Source organism: Pyrgilauda ruficollis, unplaced genomic scaffold, assembly GCF_017590135.1.
Source record: "Pyrgilauda ruficollis isolate IOZ18807 unplaced genomic scaffold, ASM1759013v1 scaffold51, whole genome shotgun sequence".
NCBI classification, from domain to species: domain Eukaryota; kingdom Metazoa; phylum Chordata; class Aves; order Passeriformes; family Passeridae; genus Pyrgilauda; species Pyrgilauda ruficollis.
The window spans coordinates 656,770-668,355 of NW_024526711.1; positions in this window are offsets into that span (position 1 = coordinate 656,770).

Sequence of the window (11,586 nt, forward strand, 5' to 3'; positions counted from 1 at the left end):
TGCAAAGCTTAAGTTCAAGTTGCCTGTATTGAAATATGGGATAATATATTTCTTAATAAACATGTAGAAAATATTTGCTCTTAATGTGGACTGCTACAATCTGGTTGAGGGCAGGCTTTGTGTTTTCGGTGACTGGTGGTGTGTTGGTTTTAATAGTATAAAAAGTTGTTCCTTTCTCCTCGGTTTTGGGTAATAGTATGTTTTTCCCTGGCAAATATGGATTAATGTTCTAAAATAGGTGCTGCCTCCAAAAGCCTGCCTAGATGGCAGTATTCACTCACATAACCTGTGCTCAAGGAGGGAGACTGTTTAAGTGCGTGTTACGGAAAAATGACTTACTGTGCTATTCTGGATGGGAAGGTGTATGCTGGTACATACAAATAACTGTTTCTTATTAAGTTTCCTAATAATAAAATCCAAAGACAAGTCATATTTTCTGGGTTTTAACCACTTAGGTCTCCTAATTTTATTCTTAGATTTAACCTGGGCAATGATTGTTTCACTCTAAGTAACTCCTAAAGGAAAAATTGTGTCACTGCTCCTTGCTGATAGTCCAGAAAATTAGTAATCTATCTAGTCATGCTCATTTAACACCAATTGCTGGAAATACTTGCGGTACAAAGTTTATTGCTGGGTCCTGACATCTTCACCGAAAGGGTTGTCAAGTATTGGAAGAGATCCAGGGAAATAGGGGAGTCACCATCCCTGGAGATTTTTAAAGGATGTGTAGCTTTGACATTAGGATTATGGTTTAGTGGTGGACTTGGTTGTGCCAGGTTAATGGTTGAACTGGGATGATCTTAGAGGTCTTCTCCAGCCTAAATTATTCTATGATTCTATGAAAGATCTACACAGCTTTCATGGGACCCCAGATTTATTAACTGCAGATGAAAGACTTGTATCCTCTTCTGTCATCTAGCTCAATTAAGACTGTAGTGCCATAACAACCTTATCATAATAAACAGTGCACTGATTATATAAAAATTGGATTTAAATCATTAGAGGTATTCTTCCTCGTGGAAGTGCATGTGTTTGTAAGAGGATTAGCCAGTAGTATATTCTCACTGCAGTAGCCAGGAGCCTTGACACAATGACCTTCTGCTCCTACGGTCTGATAACCAATTCTGAGCCCATTAATCTTTCCAGACAGATTTCTTGCTCCCTTAGCTGAAACCTGGTGTTTCTGGTGCACTGGTATACTGCAGAAGCTCTGTTCTAGCCACATAACTTCAGAGGCAGCAACTGAAAGGAATCCATTCAGCAAGCTGGCACAGATTGTTATCACAGCAGCTCATGGGGTTCAGTGAGCATTATATGTTCATAACAAAATAAGCTGACACAGTCTGTAAGCTCTGCCAGATTTCAGCAGACCTGAAATAAGGATGCAATTCTTTTGTAGCTCTTTTTCAGCTTAGCTGCTTTGCAAGATACACGTTGATTAGATATGGGAGAGCTACGGCTGACTTCAGTATAAAACATGATTTTTAAAAATTGGTTCAGTTGCTTGTGCTTTGGCATTGAGTACCATTTGAGACACCCTGGGGTATCCTCCATGGTCTCCATGTCTCCAGCTGCTGCTTCCATAGGTCCTATGTGGTATCTGCCAACCCCATGTGTATCTTGGGTGCCTCAAGGCATCTCAGATAGCATAGATGCTGGCATTCAGGCATCTAAATGGAGTTCTTTGTTTTCTAGAAATTTGGATAGCTGATGTCTGACTATTTTTCTGTGAGCTTGCATAAAATGCCAGCACTGAGATTGGTCCGTTCCTTGATTTTCCAGATATATTGCTCAAATCTACAGGATGTACATAAGGTGGGCTACATGATGTTGTGTGTGAAAGAAAGTATCATCTCCTAGATGATGGGCTGATGCTGCACTGCACTGTTAGTTCCTCAAGGAGAATAAAAAACCCCAGCCTTGGAACTGATACCTGGCTGGAGTTGGTTGCCATATGTCACAAGGTTTCTGATGATTATCTGAAGGTAATGGGGCAAGGACCTAGTTCTATTTCAGCAAAACCATGATCAACAGGAGTGAGTTAATGGGAGATGAGTCCCCTTTCTTTCTGTATACTCTATGTGGGATTCAACTCAGGATTAAGCCACCTAAATGTGTCTGGATTTAGGTGTGTATGGCTGAGCAGAGCAGGTGAGCTGGTACTAAGTTCCTTTAAGGTAATCTTGACTCATTCTGCAAGCTGAACTGATTCCACTGACTGGTTGTCTCTGCATGGTGCCACATTAGGTGCCGTTAAGGTGTCCTGCCTGGCCCTCAGCTGCTTGTCTGGAAAGGTTCAGGTCTCCTGTCAGTCCTTGGTCACACCTGCTACTCAAGGTACATCTTCCACCATGCTCGAAGTCATCTGGGGTATCATTGCTAAATGTGCAGGCAGCAGGATCTAGTTCCCCATTGGCTGTCATGGCTGCCATGGGATCACAGTCCAAAGGTAGACATTAGATTCTTAACTTCAGATGAAAAGACTCATTCTATGCAGAAGGGATGGAATGGAGAGGAAGCACATGAAGTGTTTTGTGGATGCTGGGGCCGTGCACTAAGTGGTGGAAGGAGCTGGGAGAGGATGGTCTGTCCTTCAGTCCAGCTGCTACGAGCAGCATTGGCCTAATCCATACTTAAGGTCATGTAAGTCATCCCCAGCCCCCTAACAGAAAGAACTAAACCTCCTGATGAACAATACCAATTAATTTGATCAGCTGCCTATTTACATATTTCACGGGCAACACTGAAGCAACCCCAGCCTTGGTTTTATGTTACTTGCTTTGAAATTGCTTTATGGTCTTTGGTGATGTTTTTAAACCCTATTTTTGTCTGCCAAAATGACTCTGCTACTCGAAGAGCAGAAACTAGTGTCTGGTCTTGCTCATGTAGGTCTGTGGCTAACTGTTCTACAGCTGACAGTAATGTGCCACCAGTGTCTCATAAGGCATCCCTGTTGATTCCTGTGTGTAATTAATTACTTTTATACGGTAATTAAATCATTCCTGTTTACTTGCACTCTGCTTGCAGCTGAGTACTTGCTGAAAAGAGAAATTGTCTGAATTGCCTGTGGTTGCTCTCTTGCAGCTCTGTGAGCTCTGCCCTGCCTGAGCCGCTGCTAGTTTCAGGTTTGAGTAGTCTCTGGCAGTTCTGAGGACAGCGGCCCGGGCTGCTGCGGGACTTTACGGGTACCAAAGCTGATGCACCCCTTCCCCTCTGCTGCCCCGCCAGTTTCAGCTGTGCTGGGGTTCGAGGCAGCCCCTGCCCAGGCTCCGGCCGGCAAAGGGCGCTGTGGGCGTGCGGAGCTGTGCCGGGATGCCCGCGGCCTTTGGTCCGGCGGGGGCCGGGGGCACAGAGGCTGCCGAGCCCCTGGGAGAGCCGGGAGCGCGGCACCGCTCGGCCCTGTGCGCCGGGAACGGGCTCTGGCACGGCCCGAGCCGCGCATCCAGGCGGGTCTCAGCGGCAGCTGCGCACGGGAGATAGCAGAGATTGTGTTTCAGTGATGACCCGGGACCTGACAGGCGCTGTGTGACTCCAAGCCTGCCTGCATTTGCAGTGCACAGTGTTCCACATGCAGCTCGGCTGTCTCACACTCGTTATTTGCTAGTCTAGGGGTTTGCAGGAAGGGGCAAACCCAGATATGTTTAAAATTTTTGGATGGTTTGTGCAGGAGATGCAGGCAAGGTGCCTCCAGCAGGACCCGTGGCTGTAACATAGTGCTGTATGCTTTTCTCTACCATCCAGCCTGCTGCAGGGTAGTGCCTTAAGTCTAAGCATAAGATGATTGAGATGTGTGTGTCACATAATAAAGTGTTTTGGCCTCAGGAAGTTTCAAAGATGCCTCTCAAGAAAGTGCTGAGGCAGTGGATGAGCAAAGTGCAGCCTTGTTCAAGTGCAGCTCTAATGGTTTCATGGCATCTCTTGTTGTAACCTACTGATCCTGTGGTTTGTTCACAAAACAGAATTTAGCTTGGGAAGAAAAGCAGGTTGGCATTCAAATGTTAATATATGGAGAACAAAAAGGACTAAGGACAAGCTTAGTGTAATCATAACTTAGTGCTCTCAAATGATTTTTTGTCAGTGCCCCCTCCCATCTCTTCAGTAAAGTTTCCTCCCTCCCTTTTTGCCAACAACCTAGTTGCTCCTTCAACTACAACACTTTTAAATGTTTGAAGTAATTTTTGTCACTCCTTTTTTTTAGTAATATAACCGAACTATTGTTCCTCATTTGCTGTGTTGCAGTTGAGTTAGAGGCCACTGAAGCAAGTGCATGTTGAACAGTCTTACAAAGCAGAGCTGGTCTGAAGCCCTGGCCTCCTCCTTGGTCCTTCCCTTCCTGGCTTGGCCCCATGCCGCAGCCAACCCATAACTTTCCTGGGTGTTTTGCTGCCCCAGGCTGTGGGACTGGGCCTGGGGAGGTCATGGAGTGAGTACCAGAGCAGTGGCAGCTGCTGCTGCTGGGTGATGAGGAGTGAGAGGGAGAAGAGGTGTGAGGCAGGCATTAGCATTTTGTTGCAGGGTCATAGCCCTGCCTGTTCTCAACCAGTGAGTCCATCCTTCCCAGACTTCCCACTCCACTGCCAGTCCCAGCCTCAGTCCCTTGGGAGAGGGAGCCAGCCTGGACATCACAGACTGTGCATCTCTCCCTACCTGTGTTGTGTGCAGCCACCGTGTCCCATCCCCATCCCTTCTTGTTCCTTCTCACCCAGCTGGAGGCAGTTTTGGTGACTTACAGCAATTCACTGCTCAGGCTGTGAAACACCCACTCAGGCAGTGATCTGGGTGTTGTCATATGCACAGCTTGAGCCTTTGGGAGATGACACTTTATCTAATTAGCTTTCAACGAAGAACATGTGATTCATCTTGTGTTACGAGCAGTGAAATCACTGAGCATTTTGCTGTCAGCATCGCTAACCGAGCCTTCGGCTTCCATAGTACTGCAGTTTAAGGGATGCCCTGTGCTAATTTGCCTGGGTTTCTGTCATTGCTGCACCAGCTCACTCCCCTCAGCTTCAGCTGCCTCTGCTCTTGCAGAGCTATTTTGTGGCAGCATTCATCCTGCCTGCATTCATCCTGATGTTTTGGGAAGAGGATGTTCAAGTTATTAATACAGTTAAAATTATCTCGGTGGAGCACAGCCGCAAAAGCAAACTGGTGTTTGTGGTGTCTGTAGACACACTGAAATTAGTGAGGCTGCTCTTGAATGAATCTGGCTCCATGAGATTGAAATTTAAAGTATCTTTCCCAATGAATTTGATTAATTTTATTTTTAAAGACAAGCAATCCTTAGGTTACAGTCATTTCCTTCCACTGTCCTGGTAACATAACTATCCACAAATATCCATACATGAAACATATATCCATAGATGAAATCTTAAGATTCTTCAACTAAGTATTAAATATGGGCCTGTCTACAAAGCAGGTTCTTTGGATTTATTTGCTTGTTTTTCAGCCAGGGGAAATAGTTAAATTCAAGTGAGATTTGTTCTTTTATTATTTATGAAGCTCTTTCATTCTTTCATTAATTCTGATACTATGCTGAAAAAATCTGCTCGGTAAATGTTGCTGCAGTCCCATGCAATGAGGTGAATTATGTCTGTGGTTGCTCCCCTTCACTGCCAGGGAATATGAAGACCTCATAGTGTATCCGAGTGTCATGGTTTTGGCTGGGATGGAGTTAATTTTCTTCACAAAGTAGCTGGTACAATGCTATGTTTTGAACTGAGTACAAAAATAATGTTGGTAACACCCTGACGCTTTGGTTTTGCTCAGTAGTGCTGACCTGAATTCAAGGATTTTCCAGTTTGTCATGCTCTGCCAGTGAGGAGACAAATGAGAAGCTGGTGGGAAACAGGGCCAGAACAGCTGACCCAAACTCGCCAAAGGGATATTCCATACCATAGAATGCCATGCCCAGTGGAGACACTGGGGGCAGTTGGCCAGGAGGATTGCTGCTTGGGGATGGACTGGTCATCAGTCAGCGGCTGGTCACCAAGTGTGTCATGCCTCTTGTTTCTCTTGGGTTTCATCTCTTTCTCTCCTTTCCAATACTAGTATTGTTATTATAATATTTTATTTTATTTTATTTCAATTATTAAGCTCTTCTTACCTCAAACTGCAATATTTACTTTTTTCTTCCCTATTCTCCTCCCCACTGGGGAGGTAGAGGGGAGGAGTGAGTGGCTGTGCAGTTCTTAGTTGCTGGCTGGGTTAAACCACAACACTGAGAAATAAAGCCATGCCCAGTGGAGACACTGGGGGCAGTTGGCCAGGAGGATTGCTGCTTGGGGATGGACTGGTCATCAGTCAGCGGCTGGTCACCAAGTGTGTCATGCCTCTTGTTTCTCTTGGGTTTCATCTCTTTCTCTCCTTTCCAATACTAGTATTGTTATTATAATATTTTATTTTATTTTATTTCAATTATTAAGCTCTTCTTACCTCAAACTGCAATATTTACTTTTTTCTTCCCTATTCTCCTCCCCACTGGGGAGGTAGAGGGGAGGAGTGAGTGGCTGTGCAGTTCTTAGTTCTGGCTGGGTTTAAACCACAACACTGAGAAATAAAGCCATGACTACACTGTCCTGTGTCCTGTACACCTGGAGGACATCAGATCTTGGTGCCTCATCACCAGGCCCAGGCTCTACCAGCCAATGCAGCGGCAAGGCTCGTGCAGGACTGACCACCCCTCAGGACAGCCCTGCAGCTCAGGGAGGGTGCTCAGGGCTGGGTAACGGCAGGAACATCAGATCAGAAATATTCCCATGTGTCTTTGCATGTGAATAAATGGTTCAGGTCTGGGTCACCATCACCAGCTAAATGTTGTGCTCACTGAGGCTGAACAAAATTTCAGTCTCTCTGTTGACATCCTGTGCATCCTTACTGGCCTGCGGCTGTAAGCTCACTCTCTGCAAAATCCTGCATGCCAAGCCAGTCAGGCAGGAATATTCCAGGCTCTTATTTGCACATAAACCCTCTTTTATTTCCAGGGCTGCTGAACTGTGTGGGTGGCAACCCTTTCAGCTTCCCCAGCTGGTCATTTCCTCTGCCCACACTGGAAATGATTTAGGTGTCCCTCTGCATCGAGATGGATGCTCCTTACTTTGTAATTTGCAAGCCCCACCATGATGAGAGTGCAGCACAGAGCTCCCAAGGCAGTGTCCCAAAGCAGGGCTCAACCTTGGAGACTAAGAGTGAGCTCTGTTGGGCCGGTCTGGGGCAATTTAAATACTCCTGGTTGGTTTGATCAAAAATTATTTGCAATGAAAATCAGTGAGGTTGGCACCATCCACATGGTGTACATGTGCATGAATTTTAGGCTGGTGGAGCAATGACTACTTTCTGTGCATGCATGTATTACACACTTCGGTGAAGAGCATACTCAAGTATGAGTATCTTGGAGGAAAAAAAATCAACAGAACGCTGCTCATGAGTTTTTAAGAGGCTGTATATAGTGCAGCACTTGAGCTCTGTTCTATTATTTGAAATAAGGTGTTCAGAAACATCAGTCAAGAAATAAGAAAGTGACAAAATGTGGTGAAGACTAAAAATTGTAAACTGCAAAGTAAGCCCACATCTTGCAATAAAAGCTGCTTTATTCAGACAAGGAAGTGCACTTAGGCATAGCTTTAAATAGCATGCATCAGGAAAACTCTCAAATTCTATATAATTTCGCATAATTAAATGTAGGTATTTCATCCTACTACAATTTACTGCCTTGCCCCTTGTGCCTACAATGTTGATATTCATCATAGATTCGAGCAGTTTATTTCAGTGAGAGCTAACCCACACTTGCAGAGCCCAGATTATAATTATCCTCCTGCCAAGTGCCAGTCACGGTTGCTCTGTTGCCCATCTGAGAGCCACCGGAGCCAGCACCAGGCAGGGAGGCGTTCACGGCACAGCGGCTGCAGGCGGAGCCCTGAGCCAGCTCTGGCTCACCCATCCCCATCTCCTGTCTGCAAGACTCCTCTGTTTTCCTTCTTGTTTTGCTCCTCTTAGTCCCAGGGTAAATGCAGCCCTGCCTTTTGGCTGCTGAGATCTGGGGATGTCTGGAGAAAAACATTGTTTCAGGCAATATAAACAGTAGGAGAAAATCCTGGAAACCTTTTTGTCCTGTTGTCTTCAAACCACTGAGAGCCCAGTGATGATGGCTGTGAGGTGGACATATGGACAATGGGAGCAGGTTTGGTTTCTCTAAGATCTGAAAACTGTTGGGGTTTGATGCACAATCTCTCAGGACTGGGATGTTAAGTATGAATCACAGAATTGAAAGGGACCTTTAAATGTCATTAGTCCAACCCTCCTGCCATGGGCAGGCACACCTTCAACTAGGTCAGGTTGTTTAGGACCCCATCCAACCTGGCCTTGAACACTTCCAGGACTGGGGCATCTACCATCTCTCACTAACCTGTTCCATTGCCTCACCTCAAAGCAGAGAATTTCTTCCTACATCTAAATCTAAATTTGCCCTCTTTCAGTTTAAAGCCATTCCCCTTTGTCCTATCACTACATGCCCCTGTAAAAAGCTCCTCTCCAGCTTTCTTGTTGCCTGCTTTAGGTCACAGAAGGCTGCCACAAGGTCTTCTTGGGATCTTATCTTCAGGCTGAGCAACTCCAGCTCTCTCAGCCCGTGTTCACAGATGTGCTCCAGCCCTTTCATCATCTTTGTGGCCCTTCTCTGGACTCCTTCCAATGGATCCATGTGTTTCCTGTGTTGGGGACCCCAGAGCTGGATGCAGTGCTCCAGGTGGGGTGTCACAGGAGCAGAGCAGAGGGGCAGAATCAACTCCCTCAACCTGCTGGTCACACTGCTTTGGATGCTCAGGACACAGCTGGCTTTTTGGGTTGCAAGCCCACATAGAAATAAACAGGCCAATGAACGTAACACGAGAGTACAGGGGCTCCAGCTCTGTCCCACACCCGGGTAAAGCTTCCAGGCCATGAAAGAATGCAAGCCTCCACAAAGCTGGTGGTGCTGTGCTCAGGGATTTGAAAGGCTGTGACCAGAGTGCTGTCAGTTTGGCCAGAGCATTCCTGTCACACCAGGAAAGTCTTTCATGAGCAGTGACACAGATGTGCCTGTGCCTGCAGCATCTCTTGTTTGTGTGGCCAACAGGTAGGGCCTTGCACTGAGCAGGCAGGCCACTCCATGCCACAGTGCCAGGAGCAGCACCAGCTCTGCTCTGCCACAGAGGTGGGAACAAAAGGCTGTTATCCAGTCCAAACTGCAGCCCCTGGATTATGTGCTGGTATGGGTGAAATTCCACTGGAATATTGTGACACATGCAGTGAGCAGGAAGAGATCCTCACCTCCTCCCTCAGCCAGCAGTCCTCTCAGGAGAAAGCACGGGAGTGCCAGGGAATAGCTGAGGAGCTTCTCCTTCAGCACCATCAGCATCATCACCTTAAAAACTACTTCATCACTTGCATTTCTAGTTGAACTGTTTACTGACCCAGTATTGTCAGTAAACATTGTATACTGCTATATGCTTTTATTATATATACTCAGCCTCGTATATGCTATTAGACTGACTATATTTTTTGCTGTGATGGAATCTACACATGTATTACCAAAGTTCAGCTTTATTCCTTTTCTTCCTATATCCTTGCCTATTGTTAATGAAGGTTTTCCTTGCCTTCATTGTTGAAAGGGAAAAATGATCAAGAGACATCTCTGGTGTTTCATGTGGAGAACACCTAAAACTGGCCAGCAATGTACTAAATCAGTTCTCTAAAGTGGATTTGATGAACAGATCTCTGATTAAAAGAAGGAGAATTGAGAAGAATTTCTTAATGTATGTTGGATATGCCTGAACACAACACCTCTCCCCACTCTAATTTTTTTCCTTGTTTTTTTTTTTTTTTTTTAATTTTCTAAATGTTTTTTTTTTCTCTTCCTTTTACTTGTGTGAAAAACCCCCCAAAAAACAACAAAAAAACCACAAAAACAAAATAACAAAAAACCACCTGAGTGAAAAGTGCTGATTTTCTGCCAGTGTGCCGTATGCCAGAAATTCACACAGGTAAGTATATTGAAAAAGAAGGATTATGCTTTAGTTTGTTTGCTAAGATCTGGTTTTAGCTCCAGAGACTTAAGGCAGGGCTTGTAGCAATGGTAGCTAAAAATACTTTCATGAAGATGTAAGATTTCTGAATTGACACAATTTCTTTAACAGAAAAACCTGCTTAAACAAAGTCCTTGATTCATTTTTTTCTCAACCCCACCTCTCAGACTTGGCCACCTTCAGTCTGCAGCACAGGTACAGCTAGAGATGATGAAAAACATGAAAGAAAGTGTGATGGGGGTTAGCTTGCCTGTTTAGCCATTCCCTAAGCAGCACTGGCCAGGCATTCAGGGAGGGATTACCACATCCATACATTTCTATTTTTACATCCTGCAGCAAACATGTTATTACCACTGAACTGAGCGGGGCCTGCTGAGAAATGAAACTGTGGGCATTGCCTCTCACACACCAGAGGAAGGCGGTGCCACCAGCCCAGCCAGGGGCGTTTGCAGCATGCCAGCTCTGGAAGCAGTGGTGGGGATGGGATGGGATGGGATGGGATGGCATGGGGACATTCAACCCAGAGGATCTTGCTCATTGCTCAACCCAACCCCAAGGGAGCCTCAGCTTCCCCCTGCCCTGGCTGCCATTCCTGGAACAGGAAGGGTTCCAGGGTGAAAATCAGAGCTGGTTCCCTGTTTTCCATGTCCTCAAGGGAAAGCTGTAGGCTGGCACCTGGACCCAAACCTACTGGCACCTTTGTGGCTTTGCAGAGAGAAATAACCTTTGTCAAGCCCTTTGTAAGTTTCTATTTTGCAAGTAGTCCACAGGTCAGTGGTTTGACCGCACAATTCAGCTACTAGGATTAAAGTCTCGAGTGCACTACTGAGCTTCCAAAATAATAATCATAAATAAACCCCCCCAAAATTTTTTCTATTGTATGGACATGCCAAAAGATACAGGAATTTCATGGATAGATGGCTTTTTCATTTTGGCATATCCTGTAAGGTTAATACATTTGCTGAAAAGCCCTTTTCAAGCAGTATTCATGCCAAGAATTCCCATTCTGAAGCTCACAAAATATCTAAAAGTATTAAAAAAATCCGTGTTCAGTACCTGTATGGCTTCCAGTTATAATAAAGTCAGTCATGTGGCAGATATGATTGGCCTGATCTTTTGTAGCATTTTGGGTGTGTTTACATATTTGAAGTTTTCTGATTCAGACCCCTGTGCCAGAAACATGTAGCAACCTTTTCGTGCTGAAATCTTTTGAAGTATTATTTTTCGCAATCCCACTTTGCGTTTTGATACAAACTGAGAAAACCAATAATTGAAAGGTAAAACTGCTTTTCCAGGCATGACCTTGACTCCAAGTGCTTGCTGGGGTGAGCTGTTCTGTACAAAACACCCTGGTTTTGCTCTCCAGACCTCCTTTGGGCAAAATTGTGAGTGTGGAAGTGTGGCACGAGTTAACACCACCATGGTCAGTCCCAGAGGGGCATCTTCTGCAGGGGAGAGGCTGTGGCTTGGCCAGGCCAGAGGCACGTCTGCTAACTGCAATAATAACAACTGGGAATGCCTTGGT